Source organism: Bos indicus x Bos taurus, chromosome 5 (genome assembly GCF_003369695.1).
Source record: "Bos indicus x Bos taurus breed Angus x Brahman F1 hybrid chromosome 5, Bos_hybrid_MaternalHap_v2.0, whole genome shotgun sequence".
Taxonomy (NCBI): domain Eukaryota; kingdom Metazoa; phylum Chordata; class Mammalia; order Artiodactyla; family Bovidae; genus Bos; species Bos indicus x Bos taurus.
Window position 1 is genome coordinate 48337337 of NC_040080.1, and position 25624 is coordinate 48362960.

Here is a 25624-nt window from a genome sequence, read left to right on the forward strand (position 1 = left end):
TTCTTGCCTGGGAAATCCCATGGGCAGAGGGACCTGGTGGGCTATACCCCATGGGGTTGCAAAGAGTCAGTCATGATTGAGCAACTAACACACATATATGGATAGCTATTTATGATAGCATAAATTTCTCATTCAACCCCAGGGAGAAGGGACAGTGACAGAAAAGCCTTCACTGTAGTGTCTCCAAACACACCCGGTAGGGCCTAGCATTAGATAAAGAAGAAGGGATGTATCAGTTACCTACTGCCATAGATAATGCTGCATAACAAGCTGTTCTAATAATGGCTTAAATCATTGATTTAATCATCAATTAAATCATTAATTGTAGACAATTTAGTTGATCAGTCTAAAAGTTGGCTGGAAGATTGTCTGATAGTGGCTTAGCCAAATGTCTGTGGTCAGCTTCAGACCAGGAGTCTGGCGGCTAGCGCAACTTGCTTCTCCTCTAGTACCTACTGTGTCCCATCACCTGGCCAGTCTAGCTTGTTCCACAGCAAAGCAGAGGTAGAAAAGGAAGCCCTCGGGCACATAAGGAAGCCTGAATCCTTTTAAGGCTGCTGGCCTCCCATGTACCAAAGAATGCTGGCATCCTATGTACCAAAGGAACTGTGGGACTGAGCCCAGAGTTAAGCGGTGTGTCAGAATTCCTTGCTGTGGAACATATACACGATGGAGTATTACTCAGCCATTAAAAAGAATACATTTGAATCAGTTCTAATGAGGTGGATGAAACAGGAGCCTTTTCAGTGAAGTAAGCCAGAAAGAAAAACACCAATACAGTATACTAACGCATATATATGGAATTTAGAAAGATGGTAACGATAACCCTGTATGCGAGACAGCAAAAGAGACCCAGATGTATAGAACAGTCTTTTGGACTCCGTGGGAGAGGGCAAGGGTGGGATGATTTGGGAGAATGGCATTGAAACATGTATAATATCATATGTGAAACAAATCACTAGTCCAGGTTTGATGCAGGATACAGGATGCTTGGGGCTGGTGCACTGGGATGACCCAGAAGGATGGTATGGAGATGGAGGTGGGAGGGGGCTTCAGGATGGGGAACACGTGTACACCCGTGGCAGATTCATGCTGATGTATGGCAAAACCAATACAATATTATAAAGTAATTAGCCTCTAATTAAAATAAATACATTTATATATTAAAAAAAAGAATTCCTTACCTATCGTTGTGAAAGAATGAAAGAGTGAAGAGCTGACTTCAGCTATTAAATGACTGCTTAACGATTTAACCTAGGCCTGTCTGACACCAAGTGTGTTTGCCCTCTGGCTGTAACAAAGAGGAACAAGATACGTGTATCCATAGGGAGTTTATTTCATTAAAAATTTATACCCATCGCCCAGGTAACAATGTGATAACAATAATTGCAAGTTATCAAAAGGAAAAGGGGACCAAACCTTACTTTTCTAATAAGTCAGCCTTTTCTTACTGACTTTTGGGCCGTGTCTACATTATGTGTGTGGTCCATGTCTACATCGTGTGCATGTTATGTCTTATTTATGGTCACAATATACATGGAATTTTATACTTTTCCATTACATTGCCATAACTGATACTTATAGTTGTTTCCAAATTTTTGCAAATATAAATATGTTAAAATCAACAGCTCAAAGTTCACACCTTCTCAGGAGTAAGATCACAGAGTCAAAAAGAAAGAACTGTTTTTTTAAACGCAGTTGAAGTTCATTGCAAAATATTTAAAACAGAAGTACTTGCATTATTCATTCTTTCAATCAGCATTTATGCAATTCGTTCAATAGGCCATGTACTTCATAGACATAAGGAAAACAGATGAAATGCACATTTTCTAAGAAAATCATGAACAAAAAGTTCAAAGGGGAGGAAAGTAAAAACAGCCTTATAAAGAACACTTAAATATGCTGCATAAAATTTTTTTAATGTTTTGAAGGCATAGTTGATCAGTTCATATGGTAAATGAAGTAAGCAGAGTCCAGAAAACAATGATAACGTGTAACTCCAGACTGATAAAAAGCAGCTACATGTGCTACTTGCTGGGTATTTGCTGATTCTTGGTGGCTGGGAGCCTGGTGTCAAGGTAGATAACTGTATAATTATTTGTTCAAACAAGGGAATGCTATCGTGAGTTGCATGGAATAATAGTTGTCTTTCACCATCTCCCAGAGTTTGCTGAAACTTATGTCCATTGAGTCGATGATGTCATCCAACCATCTCATCCTCTGTTGCCCCTTCTTCCTTGCCTCAATTTCTCCCAGTATCAGGGTCTTTTCTAATGAGTCGGCTCTTTGCATCACGTAGCCAAAGTATTGGAGCTTTAGCTTCAGCATCAGTCCTTCCAGTGAATATTCAGAACTGATTTCCTTTAGGATTGACTGGTTTGATCTCCTGGCTGGAGATCCCTTGGACTCTCAAAAGTCTTCTCCAGCACTGCAGTTTGAAAGCATCAATTCTTCAGCACTCAGCCTTCCTTATGGTCCAATTCTCACATCCATACATGACTATTGGAAAATCATAGCTTTGACTATACAGATCTTTGTGGGCAGTGATGTCTCTGCTTTTAAATATGTTACCTAGGTTTGTCATAGCTTTTCTTCCAAGGAGCAAACGTCTTTTAATTTCATGGCTTTAATCACCATCTGCAGTGATTTTGAAGCTCAAGATAATAAAGTCTGTCACTGTTTCCATTGTTTCCGCATGTATTTGCCATGAAGTGATTGGACTGGATGCCATACTCTTAGTTTTCTGAATGTTGAGTTTTAAGCCAACTTTTTCACTCTCCTCTTTGACTTTCATCAAGAGGCTCTTTAGTTCCTCTTCACTTTCTGGTATCCTCTGCATATCTGAGGTTACTAATATTTTTCCTGACAGTTGACATTTGCATGATGTATTCTGCATATGAGTTAAATAAGCAGGGTGACTGTACACAGCCTTGCCATACTCCTTTCCCAATTTTGTTGTTCTGTGTCCAGTTCTAACTGTTGCTTCTTGAACTGCATACAGGTTTCTTAGGAGGCTGGTAAGGTGGTTTGGTATTCCCATCTCTTTAAGAATTTTTCACAGTTTGTTGTGATCCACACAGTCAAAGGCTTTAGTGTAGTCAGTGAAGCAGAAGTAGATGTTTTTTCCAGAATTCCCTTGCTTTCCCTTGTATGATATAAGAAATTAAAAAAAATAATAATACTGAAAGTAGGTTAGGAGAACAAGAGGTTACCAAAAATGAATAGGCCTATTTGGATCAACTAGAACTTTTAGAAGTGAAAAATATAATTATTGAAATTATAAATTAAATGCATATGTTAAGCAATAGATTAGTGCCAGCTGAAGAGAGATTTAGTGAACAGGAAGAAATATCTGAGGAAATTACCCAACCCAGCACACTGGGAAAAAAAGATGGAAAAACAGAGGGAAGATAAGATACTGGGATGTGTCTAATTAGATTATAGGAAAGAAATAAAGAGAAAAATTGGAAGTGAGGCATCACTGGATGCGATGGTGACTGGGAATTTTTCAACTGTTAAAATGTGTCCATATGTTTTCTGAACAGTTTAAAGAGAAAGGATTTTGTTTGCAAAACACAATAAATAAATAAAGAGAAAGCCATGTTTAGACTTACAACAGTGAAATTTCACTGAGGTAAAGAAAAGTGGTTTTAACAATAGCCAGAGTGAAAAGACAGATTCTCTACACAGCAGTTCCATGTGTGATGAGACTTCCAAAGCAATGGATGTCTGAAAAGAGTAAAAAGAATACCTTCGACGTGCTGAGAGACAATAACAACACATTGTATACCCATGAAAACAATCTTTCAAGCATGAGAGAGGAATATCCAGATGAGTAAAAACAAAGAGGATTTACCATCAACATACATATGCAAAGCAACTTCCAAAGGGTATGTTTTGGAGTCTGTTGGAAAATGGTTCCACATTCAAGAAGGAATGTTGAACAAGCAAGTTAGAAATGTATCAGAACTCTAAATAGAGTTTCTAAATGATAGCAATAATAGTAATAATAATGCTATGGCATGTTGGTTTAAAAACATTATACCTAAATTATCAGAAAATGACAGTGTGTAATCAGGAAGGAAATGATGAGAATTAAAGTACTCTGACGACCCAGAGGGATGCTATGGGGAGGGAGGTGGGAGGAGGGTTCAGGATGGGGAACACATGTATACCGGTGGCGGATTCATTTTGATATTTGGCAAAACTAATACAATTATGTAAAGTTTAAAAATAAAATAAAATTTAAAAAAATTTTTTCAAAGTAAAAATAAATAAATAAATAAATAAAACAACTCTTGGTAGGAAAATAAAATTTTATAGAGGAATAGAAAACAAATTCCCCCTCACCAGTATACGATTCTCCTATTCATCTCATACATCTAAATACTATGATTAATTTCTATTATGTCCACACAAAATTTTCTGTAATACACATGCATATCTTTATATGGACTTTACTTGCTAGTTTAGTCAACATAATGCCTTGCTACTTTCTCTTTGTTATATATTTATGTGTGTGTTTGTTTGCATATGAAACCTTTCTATATTAGCACTCTCTCACATTTCAAGTGATTATTAAATAAATATAGACCTTATGAAAATAAAAATAAATAAAGTACTCTGAAATTATTGCTTTATTGAAGAGGGTATGGGATAAGTTAGAACTGTATGTATGAGCTTCCCTGGTGGCTCAGATGGTAAGGAATCTGCCTGCAGTGCAGGATACCTCGGTTTGATCCCTGGGTCAGGAAGACTACCTGGAAAAGGAAATGGCTACCCACCCAGTATTCTTGACTGGAGAATCCCATGGACAGAGGAGCCTGGCAGACTGCAGTCCATGGGGTTGCAGAATTGGACAGGACTGAGCGACTAGCATTTTCACTTCGCACTTTGCACTTAGCACTAGCCTATGCATGCTAACATTTCGAGATTAAGCTCTCATAGAATTGAAAAAGGAGGTGGGATGGTAAGGAATAAGAAAAACCAAACAACCAAACAAAACACCTCAATTATTTAAAAGACAAATTAGATTTCAAGGAAAAAAAAAATAAGTGAAAGTAAAACTAGGGAGAAGTAGAAAACAAAAAATCAAGATGATATAAATAAGTCCAGATATATTGATAATCAAATAAACTAATTTTGCCAGTAAGAAGATAGGTTGTCATATTGAATAGGAAACAATATCCAACATATGCCATTTACAAAAGATATGCCTAATACAAAACAACTCATTAAGTTTGACAGTAAAAATTTTGGAAAGACTATCAAGCAGAAATTATCCCAAAGGAAACTAGGTAACTATCTTGATATCAGACAAAACATTGGTAGGCACAGAGATTGTCACAACTTAAAAACATAAAGTACATCAAGAAGATATAAGAATTCTAAACTTGTGTGCCTGTCATGCTGTAGCATATCTGTATGCAAACCTGAATAGAACTCCAGAGAGAAACTGACAAGTCTGCTATCATAGTAGAATATTTTAACATACCCTTTTCAAATTGAAAGATCAGACATGAAAAAAATGACATATATTCTTCTCAAACTTACATAGGACATTTATTAAAGAGTAACCACGTATTAGACCATAAAACAAATCTCAGCACATTTCAAAGAATCATACTAAACCATACGTTCTAAACAGAAATCATAATTGAAACTGAAAAGTACTTAGAACTGAATGAAAATAAAAAGAGTACATGCCAAAATTAGTGAAATGAAATAACATACAGGGAAACTTATAGCCTTAAATGCTTATAATAAAAGAAAAGCCTGAAAATTAACCCAAGTATACAACTTAAGATGATATATGAAAAACATTAGGATAAACTCAAAGTTAAAAAAGGACCAGAAATTGATCAACAAAATCTTCAACAAATTCAAAGTTGGTTCTTTGAAAGACACCAATAAAATAGACAAAGCCATGGCAGGATTCATTGAGGAAAAACTAGAGAACTCACCAATAAATCAATCAGTAGGCACGCATGCAATTTCATTCATTCATTCATTCTCCACATGTTTTTGAGCCCAGTGAATCGTCTGAGTTTTAGGAATACAACAAAGATTAAAGCATACAAAAGCCTCGCACTTATGGGGCTTTCAGTCTAGGAGATACAGCAGAGTTATAGGGGATAATATGAGAATACTGTGAACAAAATTATGTCAATAAATTTGAAAACTGTGAAAGGAACATATTCCTAGAAATGTATAATTTACTAAAACTGACTTAAGGAAAAATAAAAAGTCTGGATTATTTTCTAGTCATTAAGCTTCCTTACAAAGAGAGTAGCAGCCCTAGATAGTGAAAAGTTGTTCTACCAATTTTTTTAACCAAAAGATATTTCCAGTTTTAAGTCAACTTTTCCAGGGAATAGGAAAAGAGGACACTTTTTAATTCATTCAGTGAGGTCAGGCTATCCTTGATACCAAAACCAGTCAAGGAGATTACAAAAAAAAAGAAAATTGCAGGCCTACCTCATTCATGAATATTGATGTAAAAATCTTAAGCAAAATATTAGCAGACTAAATCCACCCATGTATAAAACAGATCATACATCATGGCCAAGTTGGGCTTATTCCAGGAAATCCAAAAGTGATCTAACACTGAAAAAATCCATAGCAGTCATTTAGCATGTTAATAGGTTAAAGGAGAAACACTGTCTGGTTATCTAAATAGATGCAGGAGAATTATTTGATAAAATTAAATATTTGTGACGAAACCTCTTATGAGTAGTATCTACTGAAAACCTACAGCAAGCTTTTGCTAAAGAGCTGTGCTAAAAAATGAAAAGAAAACAATAGGAAGCCCAGAAACACCCACACATTTATGAAAATTTGATATATGACATTATATGAGACATATATATGAGATGGCATTGCTGGCCATTGGAGAGAAGATGTAATCTTCCATAAATGGTGTTGAGACACTTGATTATGTATGAGAATCAAGAAAAAATGAAAATAGGTCCCTGTCTCACACCATACACAGAACTTATTCTGATAGAGACTTAAAGGCCAGAGGGCTTCCCTGGCAGTCCAGTGGTTAAAATTCCACGCTTTCACTGCAGGGGGCACAGGTTCAATCCCTGGCCAGGAGACTAAGATCCCACATGCCAAATAGCACAAACAAAAAAATAAAAAGTGAAAGGCCAAATTAAACATTTATTTTTAAAAAACTGGAAAACTAGCCTATTACCTTAGAATAGGAAAGAATTTACTCAGGAAGACACCAAAAGTCATAGTTACTCAGTTGTGTCCAGCTCTCTGCGACCCCATAAACTGTAGCCTGCCAAGGCTCCTCTTGCCGTGGAATTCTCCAGGCAAGAGAATGTTTTAGCATTGTCCACTGGAGTGAGTAGCCTTTCCTTCTCCAGGGGATCTTCCCGATCCAGAGATCAAATCCAGATCTCCTGCATTGCAGGCAGATTCCTTACCGTCTGAGCCACCAAGAAAGCCCAAGACACCAAAAACATATATATCAAAATGAAAATGTCAGTGAATTCAACCACATTGAAATTAATAACTCATCAAAGTGGTATCAAAAAGAGAAAACAAATAAATAGTTGCAACATGTAGCACTAACAGTTTAGTTCAGTCGCTCAGTCGTGTCCGACTCTTTGCGACCCCATGAATCGCAGCACACCAGGCCTCCCTGTCCATCACCAACTCCCGGAGTTCACTCAAACTCACGTCCATCGATTCAGTGATGCCATCCAGCCATCTCATCCTCTGTCTTCCCCTTCTCCTCCTGCCCCCAATCCCTCCCAGCATCAGAGTCCTTTCCAATGAGTCAACTCTTCGCATGAGGTGGCCAGAGTACTGGAGCTTCAGCTTTAGCATCATTCCCTCCAAAGAAATCCCAGAGTTGATCTCCTTTAGAATGGACTGGGTGGATCTCTCTGCAGTCCAAGGGACTCTCAGGAGTCTTCTCCAACACCACAGTTCAAAAGCGTCAATTCTTCGGCGCTCAGCCTTCTTCACAGTCCAACTCGCACATCCATACATGACCACTGGAAAAACCATAGCCTTGACTAGATAGACCTTTGTTGGCAAAGTAATGTCTCTGCTTTTGAATATGCTATCTAGGTTGGTCATAACTTTTCTTCCAAGGAGTAAGCGTCTTTTAATTTCATGGCTGCAATCACCATCTGCAGTGATTTTGGAACCCAAAAAAATAAAGTCTGACACTGTTTCCACTGTTTCCCCATCTTTTTCCCATGAAGTGGTGGGACCAGATGCCATGATCTTCATTTTCTGAATGTTGAGTTTTAAGACAACTTTTTCACTCTCCACTTTCACTTTCATCAAGAGGCTTTTTAGTTCCTTTTCACTTTCTGCCATAAGGGTGGTGTCATCTGCATATCTGAGGTTATTGATATTTCTCCCGGCAATCTTGATTCCAGCTTGTGCTTCTTCCAGCCCAGCGTTTCTCATGATGTACTCTGCATAGAAATTAAACAAAGGACTAGTAAACAAAGTATAGAAAAAGTTTTAATTTTTAAGAAAAACATGTAAAATCTATAGAATCATTTCACAAAATTGCAAAGAAGATGGCCAATAAACACTTGAAAGAATGGACAACCTTTTTGTTAATCAGGGAAGTGAAAATTAAGACCACAGATAACTGGAAAAGTGATAGTAATACAGTCTCATTTATCAGTAGGAACACTTCTATACTGTATTTTTTGTTATTTGAGTTTCTTATTTCTAGTGTTTACCTTGACTGTTCCTAAGTTTCACTGGTGATGAAGAATGAAATAAGTACTCTTTTTTTTTTTTTAACATTTATTTATTTATTTCACGTGGGACCTTAGTTCCCCAACCAGGGATCAAACCCAGGTGCCTATATTGGAAGGTGGAGTCTTAACCACTGGACTGCCAGGGAAGTCCCTCTCCTATAGTGTTAATGCAAGTTTCAGTTCAGTTAAGTTCAGTCACTCAGTCATGTCTGACTCTTTGCGAGCCCATGGACTGTGGCACCCCAGGCTTCCCTGTCCATCAGCAACTCCTGGAGTTTACTCAAACTCATGTCCATCAAGTCAGGGATGCCATCCAACCATCTCATCCTCTGTCGTCCCCTTCTCCTCCCGTCTTCAATCTTTCCCAGCATCAGGGTCTTTTCTAGTGAGTCAGTTCTTCACATCAGGTGGCCAAAGTATTGGAGTTTCAGCGTCAGCATCAGTCCTTCCAATGAATATTCAAGACTGATTTCCTTTAGGATGGACTGATTGGATCTCCTTGCAGTCCAAGGGACTCTCAACAGTCTTCTCCAACACCACAGTTCAAAAGCATCAATTCTTCAGCACTCAGCTTTCTTTCTAGTCCAACTCTCATATCCGTACATGACTACTGGAAACACCATAGCTTTGACTAGATGAACCTTTGTTGACAAAGTAATGTCTCTGCTTTTTAAATATATTGTCTAGGTTCACATAGCTTTTCTTCCAAGGAGCAAGCGTTTTTTAATTTCATGGCTACAGTCACCATCTGCAGTGATTTTGGAGCCCCAAAAAATAAAGTCTGTCACTGTTTCCATTGTTTCTCCATCTATTTGCCATGAAGTGATTGGATCGGATGCCATGATCTTAGTTGTCTGAATGTTGAGTTTTAAGCCAGCTTTTTCACTCTCCTCTTTCAGTTTCATCAAGAGGCTCTTTAGCTCTTCTTTGCTTTCTCCCATAAGGGTGGTGTCATCTGCATATCTGAGGTTATTGATATTTCTCCTGGCAATCTTGATTCCAGCTTGTGCTTCCTGCAGCCCGGCATTTCACATGATGTACTCTGCATATAAGTTAAATAAGCAGGGTGACAATATACAGCCTTGACATACTCCTTTTCCTATTTGGAACCAGTCTGTTGTTCCATGTCCAGTTCTAACTGTTGCTTCCTGACCTGCATACAGGTTTCTCAGGAGGCAGGTCAGGTGGTCTGGTATTCCCATCTCTTTCAGAATTTTCCACAGTTTCTTGTGATCCACACAGTCAAAGGCTCTGACATAGTCAATAAAGCAGAAATAGATGTTTTTCTGGAACTCTCTTGCTTTTTTGATGATCCAACTTTTGATGATCCAGATGTTGGCAATTTGATTTCTGGTTCCTCTGCCTTTTCTAAATCCAGCTTGAACATCTGGAAGTTCATGGTTCATGTACTGTTGAAACCTGGCTTGGAGAATTTCGAGCATTACTTTGCTAGTGTATGATATGACTGCAATTGTGCAGTAGTTTGAACATTCTTTGGCATTGCCTTTCTTTGGGATTGGAATGAAAACTGACCTTTTCCAGTCCTGTGGCCCCTGCTGAGTTTTCCAAATTTGCTTGCATATTGAGGGCAGCACTTTCACAGCATCATCTTTAAGGATTTGAAATAACTCAGCTGGAATTGCATCACCTCCACTAGCTTTGTTTATGGTGATGCTTCCCTAAGACCCACTTGACTTCTCATTCCAGGATGTCTGGCTCTAGGCAAGTGGTCACACCATCATGTTTATCTAGGTCATGAAGATCTTTTTTGTATAGTTCTTCTGTGTATTCTTGCCACCTCTTCTTAATATCTTCTGCATCTGTTAGGTCCATACCATTTCTGTCCTTTAATTGTGCCCATCTTTGCATGAAATGTTCCCTTGGTATCTCTAATTTTCCTTGAAGAGATCTCTAGTCTTTCCCATTCTATTGTTTTCCTCTATATCTTTGAACTGATCACTGAGGAAGGCTTTCTCATCCCTCCTTGCTCTTCTTTGGAACTCTGCATTCAGATGGGTATATCTTTCCTTTTCCCCTTTGCCTTTGGCTTCTCTTCTTTTCTCAGCTATTTGTAAGGCCTCCTCAAACAACCATTTTGCCTTTTTGCATTTCTTTTTCTTGTGATGGTCTTGATCACTGCCTCCTGTACAATGTCATGAACCTCCATCTATAGTTCTTCAGGCACTCTGTCTATCAGATCTAGTCCCTTAAATCTATTTCTCACTTCCACTGTATAATCATAAGGGATTTGGCTTAGGTCATACCTGAATGTCTAGTGGTTTTCCCTACTTTCTTCAGTTTAAGTCTGATGGAAGTGTAAGTGGATGCAATCCAATTGAATAAAGACTTTGGCACCATCTTGTAAAATTGGAGTTGTGCTGTTTTACAACCTAAAGCTTGGCTGTAATTGGTCAAAAATTGAGATGTGGATGACTTCCTGCTAAAAGGAAACAGAGACGGATGGAAGTCAGGTCCCGTGTCCTCATGGTAAATGACGTTGTTTGAGTAGGAGAAGATGTGGTGGACTTAAACTCTCAAGTTGTATTTACATATCAAAAAGAAAAACATGAAACTTCCACTAAAATTGGTGCAACTAAAAACCTTGGCAGACCTTAAAAAAGAAGGAAATTATGACACAGGCTTTAGCATTGATGACCTTTGAAGACGTACTCAGTGACATACTCCAAACACAGGGCAAATATTGTATGAGTCCACTTATGTGAGATACCTAGAATAGTCAAATTCACAGATACAGAAAGTAGAATAAGGTTCCCAGGGGCTGGGATGAGGGGAGAATGTGGAGTTAATGGGTGCAGCGTTTGAGTCTGGGCTGCTGAGAAAGTCCTGGATTGGGCAGTGCTGGTGGTTGCACCACTGTGCAAATGCGCGAAGGGCCCTGAACTGTCCTCTTAGAAACGCTTGAAGTGCTAGCTTTTATGTATATTTTACCACAGGGAAAAAAAAATTATAGGGGTGGAAGGAACTTGGCAAGTATCCTATGAAATTGGTTGTTCCTAGAAGGATTAGTATGAGCTTCATTAAAGAAACTCTATGGGAGAGGTAGAGGGTGGGAAGATTTGGGAGAATGGCATTGAAACATGTAAAATATCATGTATGAAACGAGATGCCAGTCCAGGTTCGATGCATGATACTGGATGCTTGGGGCTAGTGCACTGGGACGACCCAGAGGGATGGTATGGGGAGGGAGGAGGGAGGAGGGTTCAGGTTGGGGAACACATGTATACCTGTGGCGGATTCATTTTGATATTTGGCAAAACTAATACAATTATGTAAAGTTTAAAAATAAAATAAAATTTAAAAAAAAAAAAGAAAAGAAACCAGTCCTAAGCCAGTATATTTGGCATGATTTCTGAATAGCTCTGTATTGGCAGCCAGTTGTGAACTTTCAGTTTTGACATTTTATAGATGCACTTGGTCTCCAAATGTGTGTCCCGTCTTCCCCCCACGCATGTACCAGTGTGCTCATGTTCCAGTCTTTACTGGAGTGGTACTATACGCCAGGCACTGTTACAGGTCCTCATAATGCTGCAGACAAAGCCACTGGCAACATCCAGCTTAGGCATTGATGCAGCAAATTTGATTTTGCTTAGTGGTTGCTTCATTATTTCACTTGATGGGTTCAAAGTGACAAATGATTTGTGAACCCTCTTTGGCCGCCTCTTCTGTATGTAAGTAGAGGAATTTCCATGATATGACAAAACCACAAGAATGATTTAAACCAAGTTTATTCATCCATATCTTTTTAGATAAACCTAGAAAAGAAGTCATTTTATCCACTTACAGCTTATCTCACAAAGGCTGCTGCTGCTGCTGCTACTAAGTCACTTCAGTCGTGTCCAACTCTGTGCGACCCCATAGACGGCAGGCTACCAGGCTCCCCCGTCCCTGGGATTCTCCAGGCAAGAACACTGGAGTGGGTTGCCATTTCCTTCTCCAGTGTATGAAAGGGAAAAGTGAAAGTGAAGTCGCTCAGTCGTGTCCGACTCTTAGCAACCCCATGGACTACAGCCCACTAGGCTCCTCCGTCCATGGGATTTTCCTGAACCCTGAAATACAGGCCATATATAAGAAGAGGAACTGCCCTGGAGTAGGGGAAGAGAATTAAGGGATGAGGGAGAGAGATTGGAAGGTCTGAGCCCCACCTTCGGGGTCTTATCAGAGTTTGAACATTGATGAGGAGCCTAAAGAGCTGGTCCAAGAACCCAGCATGTCTGTAGGTCCTTTCAGGCCAAGCTGGGCCTCAGATTCCAGTTAAAGGTGCAACTTTGATGTTTTCTTTCTTCTTCCACCCTCTTCATTCATTCATTCATTGTGTTCACCATCTATAAAGAAGCTCCTGTTTGCTGATTATTATGTCACTTCCTGGGGAGTATCTAGGGTACCCTGAGCTCTGCTCTCCATCAGCTTACACTCTGTTCCCCAAAAGGGTAGCCAACCTGAGAAGCCCACCGGTGGGACCCACAGGCTCCTGAGCTGGGTCAGCTGATGGCAAATGTCAGTTTAAGCAAGAACCATAAAAATATGTTAACCTGACTGTCCTTTAGGGCAAACCAGGGCCGGGTCTTTTTGTGGCGGATTGTGCAGTACGACACTCATGTGACTCTCCTCCTGGTCCTCTGTGGTTTTCACGGTTCCTTCAAGTTAAGCAAGAACTTAAGGACCTTCACAAATCAACTGAAGAAGAGTCCTGGATTTTTGCATTCCCTCCACTCTTTTACGCTCATCTCACCCACACCTCATCTGACTTTTTTTTTTTGTCATTTATTTTTATTGAGTTGTTCCAGAATGTTTAACTTGCCTTTCATGGAAATAGTGACTCTCACTTAATTCAAAGAATGTTAATTGCATTTCCAATCACATTTGAAGTAGAAGTAGCGTAGAAACACATTTGGTAACAAATGCGGCTTCCTCCTGGTAGTACGGAGCTCAAGTGTAGGAGATGACAGGCTCCCACCTCCTGCTAGAGCAGGGTTTACCAGCCTTGGCATCTAGCCTGCCCTGGATGTCAGCTGACAACTTTGTGCTAAGTATAGGTTGGTTAAGAGAAGGTCTAAGGGGAGTAATGGTTTCATTGAGGAGGCAGAAGTAGATAGGCTTTTGGAGCTAAGCAATCTTGTAAATTCTAATGACAGTTCTGCCTCTTACCAGTTCTGTCTCTGAAGGACTTGAATAAGTCACTTCACCTCTCAGGCTCAGTTACAAGATTCTCAATAAATTGGAGGCCATTATTCTCGGCCCCATTCTCAGCCAGGCCCCTTGAGTGCTCCATTGAAATGCACTTGACTTTACCTCAGCCTTTTGTGTTTCAAAGACCTTCATTTTTATCTCTTCCATCCTAAAGCTTGATGACTCAGCCTTCCCTGGCTGAGTCTTAAAAGAGAAGGACCCAGAGGAGCAACTTTTTATTCCTTCACCAGGAGTGCAGACTCAGGACACCAGCAAAGAAGCTGTGGGCTGGCTTAAAGGAGGGAGATAGGAAGATATTCTAGGGAACTGTCTGGTCTTTGAGTCTTGAATAGACTGTTTATTAGGTGAGGAAGCCCTAGTCAGAAATAATGGGCAAAGCCAGGAAGTGGCAAGCAGAGGGTCTAGTCCTCAGGTCTAAAGAACCCAAGGTTGAGTAAGCCATGATTCCTGCCCTTGGGAAGGTCACAGACCAGGATTAACCAGTAAGGAAACAGAAAATCCCAGTGCAGCCTGCTTAGTGCTGTGAAAAGGGAAGAAGTGATAGCGTTAGTCACTCAGTCGTGTCTGACTCTTTGTGACCCCACATAGCCTGCCAGGCTCGTCTGTCCATGGGATTCTCCAGGTGAGAATACTGAAGCGGGTAGCCACTCCCTTCTCCAGGGGGATCTTCCCAACCCAGGGATCAAACCCACATCTCTTAACATCTCCTGCATCTGCAGGCAAGTTATTTACCACTAGTGTCACCTGAGAAGCCCAAATTCTTGTGAACCCTCTTTAAATTAAGTGGATTTTTGAGAGCTAACCCTAGAACAGAGACCCTTAGTATAACATTCTCTCCTTGAAAGAACATTTGAATTTGAAGCAGCAGGCACAGATGCTGAATTTTTGAATTGGGAACTGCATGTACTTAAAAAGAAAAACCCTAAAGGCGAGGAGAAAAACCAAGAGAAACCATGCCATCCGTATGGGGAAATGATCTATGTTCCTAGAGGCAATCTGTAGCATTTGCATAAGAGGAGCAGCACATAACTCAAGTTTTAAAACATTTTATAATACTTAGAGAGGTGTCAGATTTCGCATCTTTTGAGGAAGATAAGGGACCGCCATGGATTAGCATCCTGAGCTTGCCTTAGCTAAGCAGACTGCAGTGAAAAATGAAGCAGGGGAAGCCTGAGAGAGGGTAATAAGAATGATGAATGGTGAGGTTGATTTTGGAAGATTGGGATGGATCGAGGAAGAAAAAACAGTTGCGTTGGGGGAGAAGATCTAAAATCTAGAATTACCACCTTCCATCCAGCCCACTCTTTCCTTCAGGCCAGTGCCTGTTTGATTTCATTGCATGACCCACGTCCGAGGACTCGAGTGTTATTGTCTCCATGCACTGCCGTGCTGGTAAACCCGAGGAGTTCTGGGATTAAATATGAGGCAGCTGGCCCCTATCCAAGGAGCCTGTCTTTTGGTACCATCACCCATGCTCATACCTGGGAATCACCCATTCACCCAGCAAACTGGGGAGCACCCACTGTGGGCCAGACTCCAGGGCTGTTACTGGGCTATCTAACCTCTCTGCACCTTGTCCTCATCTGAGAAATTAGGGAAGTAATAATTCTACAGAGGAGATGGAAAGATTAAAAGAAGTGGTACGTTAATATGAGACGTAGTGAGCCTAGCATTCTTTCTTTTTTGCCTTTTGTATTTTTTTAAATTGAAGTATAGTTGATTTACAATGCTGTGTTAGTTTCAGGTGTACAGCAAAACGATTCACTTGTATATGTATGTGTGCGTGTATGCGTATATATGTTTATGTATATATGCACACATATGTATTTTTTCAGATTCTTTTCCGTTATAGGTAATTACAAGACACTGAATATAGTTCCCTGTGCTATATAGTAGGTCTTGTTGTTTATCTGTTTTATATATAGTAGTATGTATCTCTTATACCTAGTATTCTTTTAAAAGAAAAAAAACCACCAATTTCTTAATCCCATTTGTTTTCAAAGAGAAGGATGGTTTTTCACGTGGCAGCGCTAAAGAGCCCCAGCCTATAAAAAGATATTTTCCTATAGCACATCCTAGTTGTGGTCTTTTGTTTTCTTGTCTTTTTGTTTGTCTATTTCAGGACTGTTATTTGACGTGAAAAGGTGCATGCCTGCTGTATTCCCATTGTGAATTGTACTCCAGTCCATTAAAGATAGGTCCTTTGTTTTAGTTTTCTTTTGATATCTGAATTTTTGTTTATTTTTAATTGGAGTATAGTTGCTTTACAATGCCATGTTGGTTTCTGTTGTACAACACTGTGAATCGGCTATATGTATACATATATTCCCTCCTTCTTGAGCCTCCTTCCCAACGCCTTCCCCATCCCACCCCTCTGGGTCATCACAGAACACTGAGCTGAGCTAGGATTCTTATTACTAACAAGCTATGAGTATTGTTTGCACTCTCTCTTGGGGTAATATTCAGTCAGACTAGTAGGCAAAACCAGGTGTCTTCTTCCTCATCCATTCCAATGCTTACATTTCGCAGACCGGAATCAGGGACCCACAGAGGGGAAGGGGCTCACCCCAGGTTAAGCACTGATGGGTGGCCCATCACCTGATGTCTTGACATTGTGCTAGAGAATGGCTCACTCAGTGGAAGGGACTTAAGGTGCTTTTAGCCTTAGTCTTTTGTCTTTCCTCAACACTCACCCATTCTTGGCTCATTGGGTAATTTTTAGAACTTAACTCCTTTGATTGTTATTAAGTTATCCATTGCTGGCTTGGTTACACAAAGCTGATAAAGTTCAGATGCATTTATTCCTGGAAACATCAACCCTAGAAGCCAGGTGATGACCCTTGGAGAGTTTGCCTTGCTATATAGAACTTGGTGGAGCATGTGGCCAAACAGTTCTGAGTTAATGGGTTTTCTTTAAGACAGAGGAGACCTGGGGAGAGGGGATTTCTGTATACTATGTACTGTTCCGAATGCCATATTATAAAATCTTGCACCAGGGAAATCTGACCAATTTTATGGACCCCCCCCCCCTTTTTCCCCCACATATTCTGTGTCAACACACAGAACTGTGACTGTGGAATGCCTTTCAGACAGTTTCCTGAGAAGCCCACCATAAGAAACACTTCCCCAGATACACTGGGCTCTATTTAGAAGGAGAATGATTTTGAGAGAGTGGAGCACCAACTAAGCAGTATTTGTTAATTATGGACATGAGTCACTGAAGTTTTTAAGAATGGAGAAATGATGAGTTTGATAGGGAACAACATTTTACCTAAAAATCCCTATATAAAGAGGGAAACAATTTCAAATATATATTTCTAAAAGCTCCATCTATGTTACAGATTCTTTATAAAAGGAGTTACTTTTACATTCATCACATTTACATTGAAGGTCAGATTCAGGGGCGTATTTTTTTTTTCCAAAAGCATGAGATAGCATAACACCAACAACCATTTTTTCATAAAAGCAAAAATGTGTGAATCATCTTTACATATACCATCTATTATACTTCCTTTGCCATGAGTTAACTAGTGAAGCTCTACGTTGGCCAGAGGGTTTCATTCTCATTCGCTTGTCATCAGAATGTATTGGAAAAAGTCTGTGATACCTTCAGTCTTTATAGTTACCCAAATTGACGCCATCTATTAATAATAGTACCAAAATACTGATGCGCACGGGCTTCCAGTGTTTTGTTACAACCTTGCCCATCAGTGGTGCAGGACAGGAATTCAGTAAGGGGCACTCCCTCTGTAACTTTTCTTAGAATCCTTTTGTTATTCCAGTTAAAGCAACTGTACCTTCAGTGATTCCACACATGCACTCTCCATAAAACATTATCATCATTGAAGTAGGAATTCACTGCGCAGAATAGAATGTCCTCAGGACATCTTTCCTGTAGCACTCACTGGGGAGTTGCTTTTTGTGTATTTCATTTTCTAAACAGAAGCTTGCAAATAACGTAAGATGATGCATGTTGGAATCCTCTGTACTTTGATTTAACTCTATAGCGAATCTCCCATGTAATTTGTTCTAATACTAGTTTCTTCACGCTTTCATCATCTGTTTTCTAGGACTCTTCCTACAATATTTGCTGACCAAGGAATTTACTTCGTTTGTTAACAGATTATCTTCTGTGTATTTTTCCAGCCATTTTTGCCAAGGCAGGAAAAACAAGTGTTTTCCTTATTGGGTTTTATTATCTTTCATTTTGATGTATGAAATCTCCAAAGAGACTGCAGAACCCTTTTCATGGGGTTTTGGTGAATGTGGCAAAGTTCAAGACTGGCTATCAGAAGACTTAAAACATCATCAAAAATTTATAAAGGCTTATCTTCATATTCTGCATGCTTTGTTTTTAAATGTCTTGCTAATCATGCATCTCTGTACTAATGTTAAGTAATATCTCAAGGCATAATACACACTTGGGGTGAAGTTCTTCCTTAACGATCATGGTTGTAAATTGTTTTTGAAGTAGTCTTGAGGATTTAATTTTTCTTTAACCAATTTCTTGTCAGATCTAATTAGATAGGCATTGCTGTACTTGAAGATGTAGCTAAGAAAGAGCTTGTGTTGGGAACAGAAGTATCAGCTCAGCTGTTTTCTTGCTGGTCACATGCTTGTGTTCTTAGTATGCTCAATCTGTCGTCCCTTTGTAGAGCTCTTTTTTTGTTTTTAATATACACTTTTATTTGGAAGAATTTTAGACTTGAAGAAAAAATGTGAAAGTAGCAGGCAGAGTCCAGTTTTCCCTAATGTTCATATCTTGTGTGTGTGTGTTCAGTTGTGTGTGACTCTGCTGTCCTCTAGGCTGTAGCCCTCCAGGCTCCTCTGTCCATGGAGTTTCCCAGGCAAGAATACTGGAGTGGGTTGCCATTTCCTTTTCCAGGGGATCTTCCTGACCCAGAGAAAGAACCCGCATCTGCTGTGTCTCTTGCATTGCAGGCAGATTCTTTACCTGCTGAGCCACTGGGGATGCCAACATCTTATGTAACAATGGCCAACTTGTCAAAACTGACATACCAACATGGGTGCGTTGCTGTTACTAAACCCTCAGGCGTTAGCTTCATTTCACCAGTTCTACCGTTTATGTCCATAGTCTCATTTAGTCTCTGACAGTTTCTCAGTCTTTTTTTGTTTTTCTTTGATGATTGACCTTGATACTTTGGAGGTGTGAACTGATAAGGTAGTTTATAAATATCCCTCAAATGTGTATTCTCTCGTGATCAGACTGATAAGTTGTATGTCTTTGGCAAGACTGTCTCAGAAGTGAAATGCCCTCCTCATGACATTCTGTCTGAAGGAATCTCATCTCTACCTGTGGCACCACTAAGGTTGATAACCACCTTTTCCTTTTTTTTTTTCTTTTTGAATATTTTATTTTATTCTTTGTGGGTTTTTTTGGTTGTGCTGGGTCTTTGTTGTGGCATATGAGATCTTTAATTGCAGCATATGGGATCTAGTTCCTTGACCAAGGATCGAACCCAAGCCCCCTGCAGTCTTAGCCACTGGACCACCTTGGCAGGCTTCTCTGCTGTAAATTACTGTTTCCCTTTCCTTCTTCCTGTTTCAGAAGTGAGTCATGATACCTACCCCACACTGGAAGTGAGAAAATTGATCTCCGCTTCCTGGGGAGGGGGTGGAATCTACGTATATCATTGGGGTTCTTCTCCAAGGAGTTTTGTCTCTTTCCCGCATTTATACTTATTTCTTAGATCATGAAGTCATATCCCCATGGGCTCATATAGATTTATTTTGTACTTTGGGTTATAATGCAGGACTCTTTTTAAGTCCTTTGTTCATTTTGTGACAGTTATTTTAGCTAAATATTATTGTTATTATCAAGTAATATTCATAAGTGCACTGAAAGAGATATTAGTATGATTGGTAATACACTTAGCCAGGCATATTTGTTCCCAGTACATCTCAACATGAGAGTTCAGGACCCTGCCCTCTGCACTGACACAGTGAGACACGGACACTCCAGTGACAGAGCCCTCCCTGCCTCTCCTCCTCTCTCTGTTTCTTGCTCTCTCTGCCTCCTCTGTCCTGGCAGGGTGACTTCCGGCAGCCTCCGCAGCTAGTATGTAGAGCTTCGTCATTCAACAAATACGGATCGCACGTGTGCTGTGGACCAGACACTGTTCTGAGCACTGATCATACATGGTGAACCAGACAGTGGGGGCTCTGCTCTCCGAAGCTTATATTCCAGTGCAGAATACAGATATCAACTAAGAAAACAAATGATCAAACTGGTCCTTTCAGGCAGGAAAACACTGTGAAGAAATCCAAGCAAGGAAATATAAAAATGACTAGTACTCAGGATCTCAAATTGAAGAGAGAGACCCCTCTCTCCCTCGGTGCCCCTGCAGGGCAACTCTGTTGACCCTTTCTGGGACTCATGCCCGAGAATGGTCTGGAATGTCTCATTGGTTATGCCCTTTGAGTTGCATGCCCTTGCTCTGGCAGGTCAAGCCTGACCAGTAGCCCTGTTATAATCATCGGAAGAAAGCAAGGTCTGGTTCTGTGAAGGAAAGCACAGAGCACACAGAAAATCGACAGCCAGGCCTGCTGGGATCCTGAAGCCAGCTCTGCCTTCTCGGAGTCTCCAAGCAATGACTCAGGGGGTGTTACTAACATTCTACCAAACTGGCTTCTCAACCAGCCTTAATAGCATCCCTCACCTAAAGACTTCATACCTCTCTCTGGAGGTGGAACCTACTTCCTTCTGTCTTCCTGTCCTCAAATCAACAGAGACACCCTGGAGGGCCCTGTGCAGATTCTTTGAAAGTGAGTACAGTAAGTCCTCTACAGACGAACCTTCAAGTTGTAAACTTTCAACAATGTGGACATGCATTTGCATGTCCAGTCTTGTAAGTTAGTTCATGTGTCTGATGTACATTGTTACATGTGTGCATCCTCTACAAGTGGCTGTGCTTTTGTGTCCTGAACAGCACTGTATGCAGTACACCGTATGCAGTATACAGTACTATACAGCAGAAGATATTAAGAAGAGGTGGCAACAATACACAGAAGAACTGTACAAAAAAGATCTCCACGACCCAGATAATCACGATAGTGTGATCACTCACCTAGAGCCAGACATCCTGGAATACGAAGTCAAGTGGGCCTTAGGAAGCATCACTACGCACAAAGCTAGTGGAGGTGATAGCGTTCCAGCTGAGCTATTTCAAATCCTAAAAGATGATGCTTTGAAAGTGCTGCACTCAATATGTCAGCAAATTTGAAAAACACAGAAGTGGCCACAGGACTGGAAAAGGTCAGTTTTCATTCCAATCCCAAAGAATTCTCAAACTACTGCACAATTGCACTCATCTCACATGTTAGTAATGTAATGCTCAAAATTCTCCAAGCCAGGCTTCAGCAATATGTGAACTGTGAACTTCCTGATGTTCAAGCTGGTTTTAGAAAAGGCAGAGGAACCAGAGATCAAATTGCCAACATCTGCTGAATCATTGAATATGCAACAAAGTTCCAGAAAAACATCTATTTCTGCTTTATTGACTATGCCAAAGCCTTTGACTGTGTAGATCATGATAAATTGTGGAAAATTCTGAAAGAGATGGGAATACCAAGGCACCTGACCTGCCTCTTGAGAAACCTGTATGCAGGTCAGGAAGCAACAGTTAGAACTGGACATGGAACAACAGACTGGTTCCAAATAGGAAAAGGAGTACGTCAAGGCTGTATATTATCACCCTGCTTATTTAACTTATATGCAGAGTACATCATGAGAAATGCTGGACTGGAAGAAACACAAGCTGGAATCAAGATTGCCGGGAGAAATATCAATAACCTCAAATATGCAGATGACACCACCCTTATGGCAGAAAGTGAAGAGAAACTAAAAAGCCTCTTGATGAAAGTGAAAGTGGAGAGTGAAAAAGTTGGCTTAAAGCTCAACATTCAGAAAACTAAGATCATGGCATCCGGTCCCATCACTTCATGGCGAATAGATGGGGAAACAGTGGAAACAGTGGCTAACTTTATTTTTGGGGGCTCCAAAATCACTGCAGATGGTGATTGCAGCCACGAAATTAAAAGACACTTACTCCTTGGAAGGAAAGTTATGACCAACCTAGACAGCATATTGAAAAGCAGAGACATTAATTTGTCAACAAAGGTCCGTCTAGTCAAGGCCATGGTTTTTCCAATAGTCATGTATGGATGTGAGAGTTGGACTATAAGGAAAGCTGAGCACCGAAGAATTAATGCTTTTGAGCTGTGGTGTTGGAGAAGACTCTTGAGAGTCCCTTGGACTGCAAGGAGATCCAACCAGTCCATCCAAAAGGAGATCAGTCCCAGGTGTTCATTGGAAGGACTGACGTTGAAGCTGAAGCTCCAATACTTTGGCCACCTGATGTGAAGAACTGACTCATCTGAAAAGACCCTGATGCTGGGAAAGATTGAGGGCTGGAGGAGAAGGGGAGGACAGAGGATGAAATGGTTGGATGGCATCACCAACTCAATGGACATGAGTTTGGGTGAACTCCAGGAGTTGGTGATGGACAGGGAGGTCTGGCATGCTATGGTTCATGGGGTCGCAAAGAGTCAGACATGACTGAGTGACTACTGACTGACTGACAGCACTGTATAGAGTACAATAGTTTAGTATCTTTATTTCAAGCCCAGGATGTCCAGAAGTAAGCATTAACAGCAGCAGTGATGTAGTTGGCACTGCTCTACTTTTCAAGGTACTGTACTGTAAGATGAAAAATGTTTTATTTTTTGTGTTTGTTTGTTTTTTATGTATTATTTGTGTGGAAAGTATTATAATCCTATTACAGTACTATATAGCCAGTTGTGTTATTTGGGTGCCTATGCTAACTTGGTTGGACTTATGCACGTGCTCTTGTTCATATGTTTGGATATAGGGGACTTAGTGTAAAGTTTTAGTAATTAATTCCCTCTGCAGGGAACACATAGGGCAGGTCCCCATCCACAGGTCGAGTCATTGCAGAGAAGCCATGTTAGGCAACGTCACAGAAGATCCTTGTGCTGAGTGCATCACTTTCCCACTTCTGGCTCTCAGAGGTCCATCTGGAATTCTTCAGATAGACCAGACAGAATCCAGTTCAAGTTGATTGGTATTCCCATTTTTATAGCAAACAAAACAAAACATTGAACATGATGAATGTTAGAGAACATAACTGAATCTTCTTAGAGTTACGACCCTCCCAGCCCTGAGTATTTTCAAAGCTATCTGCTTTCCTGGTTTGTTTTTTTTTTTTTTTTTTTTTGCCTCTCCTCAACCTCTACCACCTCAGGCAGGGAAAAATGAGAAATGTTACATATGACAGACTAGACATGATCAGCTGTAAGACAGGCCTCAGGTGCATGCCCTGGCCTAAGTGTCTACATTTTCCAGATGAGGGAGCTAAGTAATCACTAGTTTGGTCTTTCTTCCCCTTTCCTGGGTAATGATGCATTTTTGTCTGGGGAGAATTTTTTCTGGGACTTGTGAAAACCGAGAAGCAACAGGAACCTTTGTAAAAGGAGGAGGAGAGTCACAGAGGATCTGTGGCTTGTAGTCTTGAGCATCAAGGACACCGTTTTATTTAATAGCAGCTACCTGGCACTTGTCAGGAATGAGAAAAGAGAAGGGAGAGAACTGGAATAGAATCTTTAGCAGTTGATGGTTGGGGAGCAGGAAATGGAAGTGGATTCCGTGGCAGTCAGGAAACACTGACCAAACACTGCCACTGTGCGTGTGGAGACGGGCAAACGCAGGTCTCGCATTCACAGAACCAACGGTCTAGGTTTAAGTACAGCCTGAGGGTCAGCATCACTTTAAAGACAATCCCATGGGGACAGATCACATATATTCCTGAGACTCCTGCACACTGAGTGCCGGTCTGTTTCAGGCTCCACAGCGGACACCTTTCCATTTCTTGTCTCACTGGTCCTCTGAAGCATGTATTGTTATTGATAATTCCTTTTAACAGATTGGAAAATAGAGGTGCAGATATGTTAAGTTGTTTGGATGACAGAGTTGGGAAAAGCAAAGGTAACATTTGCCTCTCTCCCCTGCCTTTCAGCACTCTCCAGTCTCTGCCCAAGGAGTTAAATCCACCTGAGTGTCTGCCTTCCTGCATAGCCCCTTCTTGAGGTTCTACCAGGAGGACCTTCCTCTGGGCTGTGTTGTCTGCATGCATCCTACCGTTCTGCCCCTGGCTCCCTCAACCTGCAGTTTATCCTCTTAAGTCTTATTGCTGATTCCTCTTTGCTTTCCTGTTTTCATCCAGCCTTCCTAGTTGATAAGGTGGCTGTTTCATGAAGTCTAAAACCAGGTTTATTTTGTAATTTAATAAACACAAGTGAAATGCCTTCATGCCCATCAATCCCTCAGCCCTGGTCTTGACCACACACTGAAAGGCAGTTGCTTTTAGTCCCTTTTATAGATGAGGGACTATCTTCATGATACTAGGCAGCCATGTCCAAGCCACCTTGCAGATAAGAGCTGGAGCTGGGACTCGGATAAGGTGTGTGTCTTGTTCTTTTCTAGCATGCATCATAATCCTCAAGATGACAAGGAAAGGAACTTGTGAGACCATTGTCCTTCTTGAAATACCAGACAAGGGAAGAACAGAGGAGTTTAAACTCCTTCAAGAGAAAATGGCAAGCTGTTTGGTCCTTAGACGAAGAAAAGAGAATTGTGTTTCTCCATCCTAAAGCCCACATGAATAGGGCTTTTATAACTGATTTGCTGTAGACAGACAGAAAATGAGGATTATTGAGAATGTCATCATCATGATTTCCATTCTTGAATGAGATTGCAACTACTGAATACTAACTACCTGGCAGGCTGTATGGCACTCAGAAAGAATAATAAGTCATGGTCCCTGCTGGTTCAGAAATTCCTATGCCAATGCTACCAGGTGCAGGAATGTAAATAAATAATTACAAGAGCATGCAATGAGTTCTCTAATAGAATTAAATATAAGAGCATTAAGGAAGGACCCAACAACTGCCTTGGGTGTTATATTACGAATGCTTACAATGAAAATCAGAAAACCCAATTTGTAGTGACTAAAAATAAAATAGGGGGTTTGAATTTCTTGCCTGAGAGTTCTGGTGTAAGCACCTGTAGAATTGGTTTGTAGATTAGCAGTGTGTTGACCTCACAGTCACAGAATGGCTGTCATGGTGCCAATCTTCACATCTCTATTCACAACAGAAAGGTGAGCAGGTAGGAGAATGATATCTGAACCTTATGACTAAGAAATCAAATATATGCTTTGCCATCTCATTTTGAGCAATCCTGGGCCACATGGCCTCCCCTAGCAGCAAGGTAGTCTGGGAAATCAGAGTAGAATCATGATGATTAGCTGGATCTTGAATGAATCGTGAGCCACTCACGGGGGCTAGGGACATTGCAATTACAAACAAAATCAATGTTAGGAATGAAAAATAGGGAAGAGAGAAAGACTGCTCAGAGGCAACCTTCTGACATGAGTCATCAAGGAGAGAATTACAGAAAGTCATCAAAGAGAGAATTACATGAGCTCATCCATGAAGGATAAGCAGGCTTGTGTATGGTAGAGAAGAAATAAGGATATTCTGGGGGCGGGGGGACATATGCAAAGGCACTGAGTCATGGAAGACATGTTCAAGAAATACCAGAAAGTTCTTTTCTCCTGGAGTTAGAGTTGTAATTT

General features: G+C 40.5%; 1 protein-coding gene across 3 annotated transcripts in view; it reads left to right on the plus strand.

Moving 5' to 3' along the window:
- Nucleotides 1–25624, plus strand: part of LARGE1 (LARGE xylosyl- and glucuronyltransferase 1) — a 609285-nt gene that overhangs the window by 521632 nt on the left and 62029 nt on the right. The window lies entirely within an intron of this gene.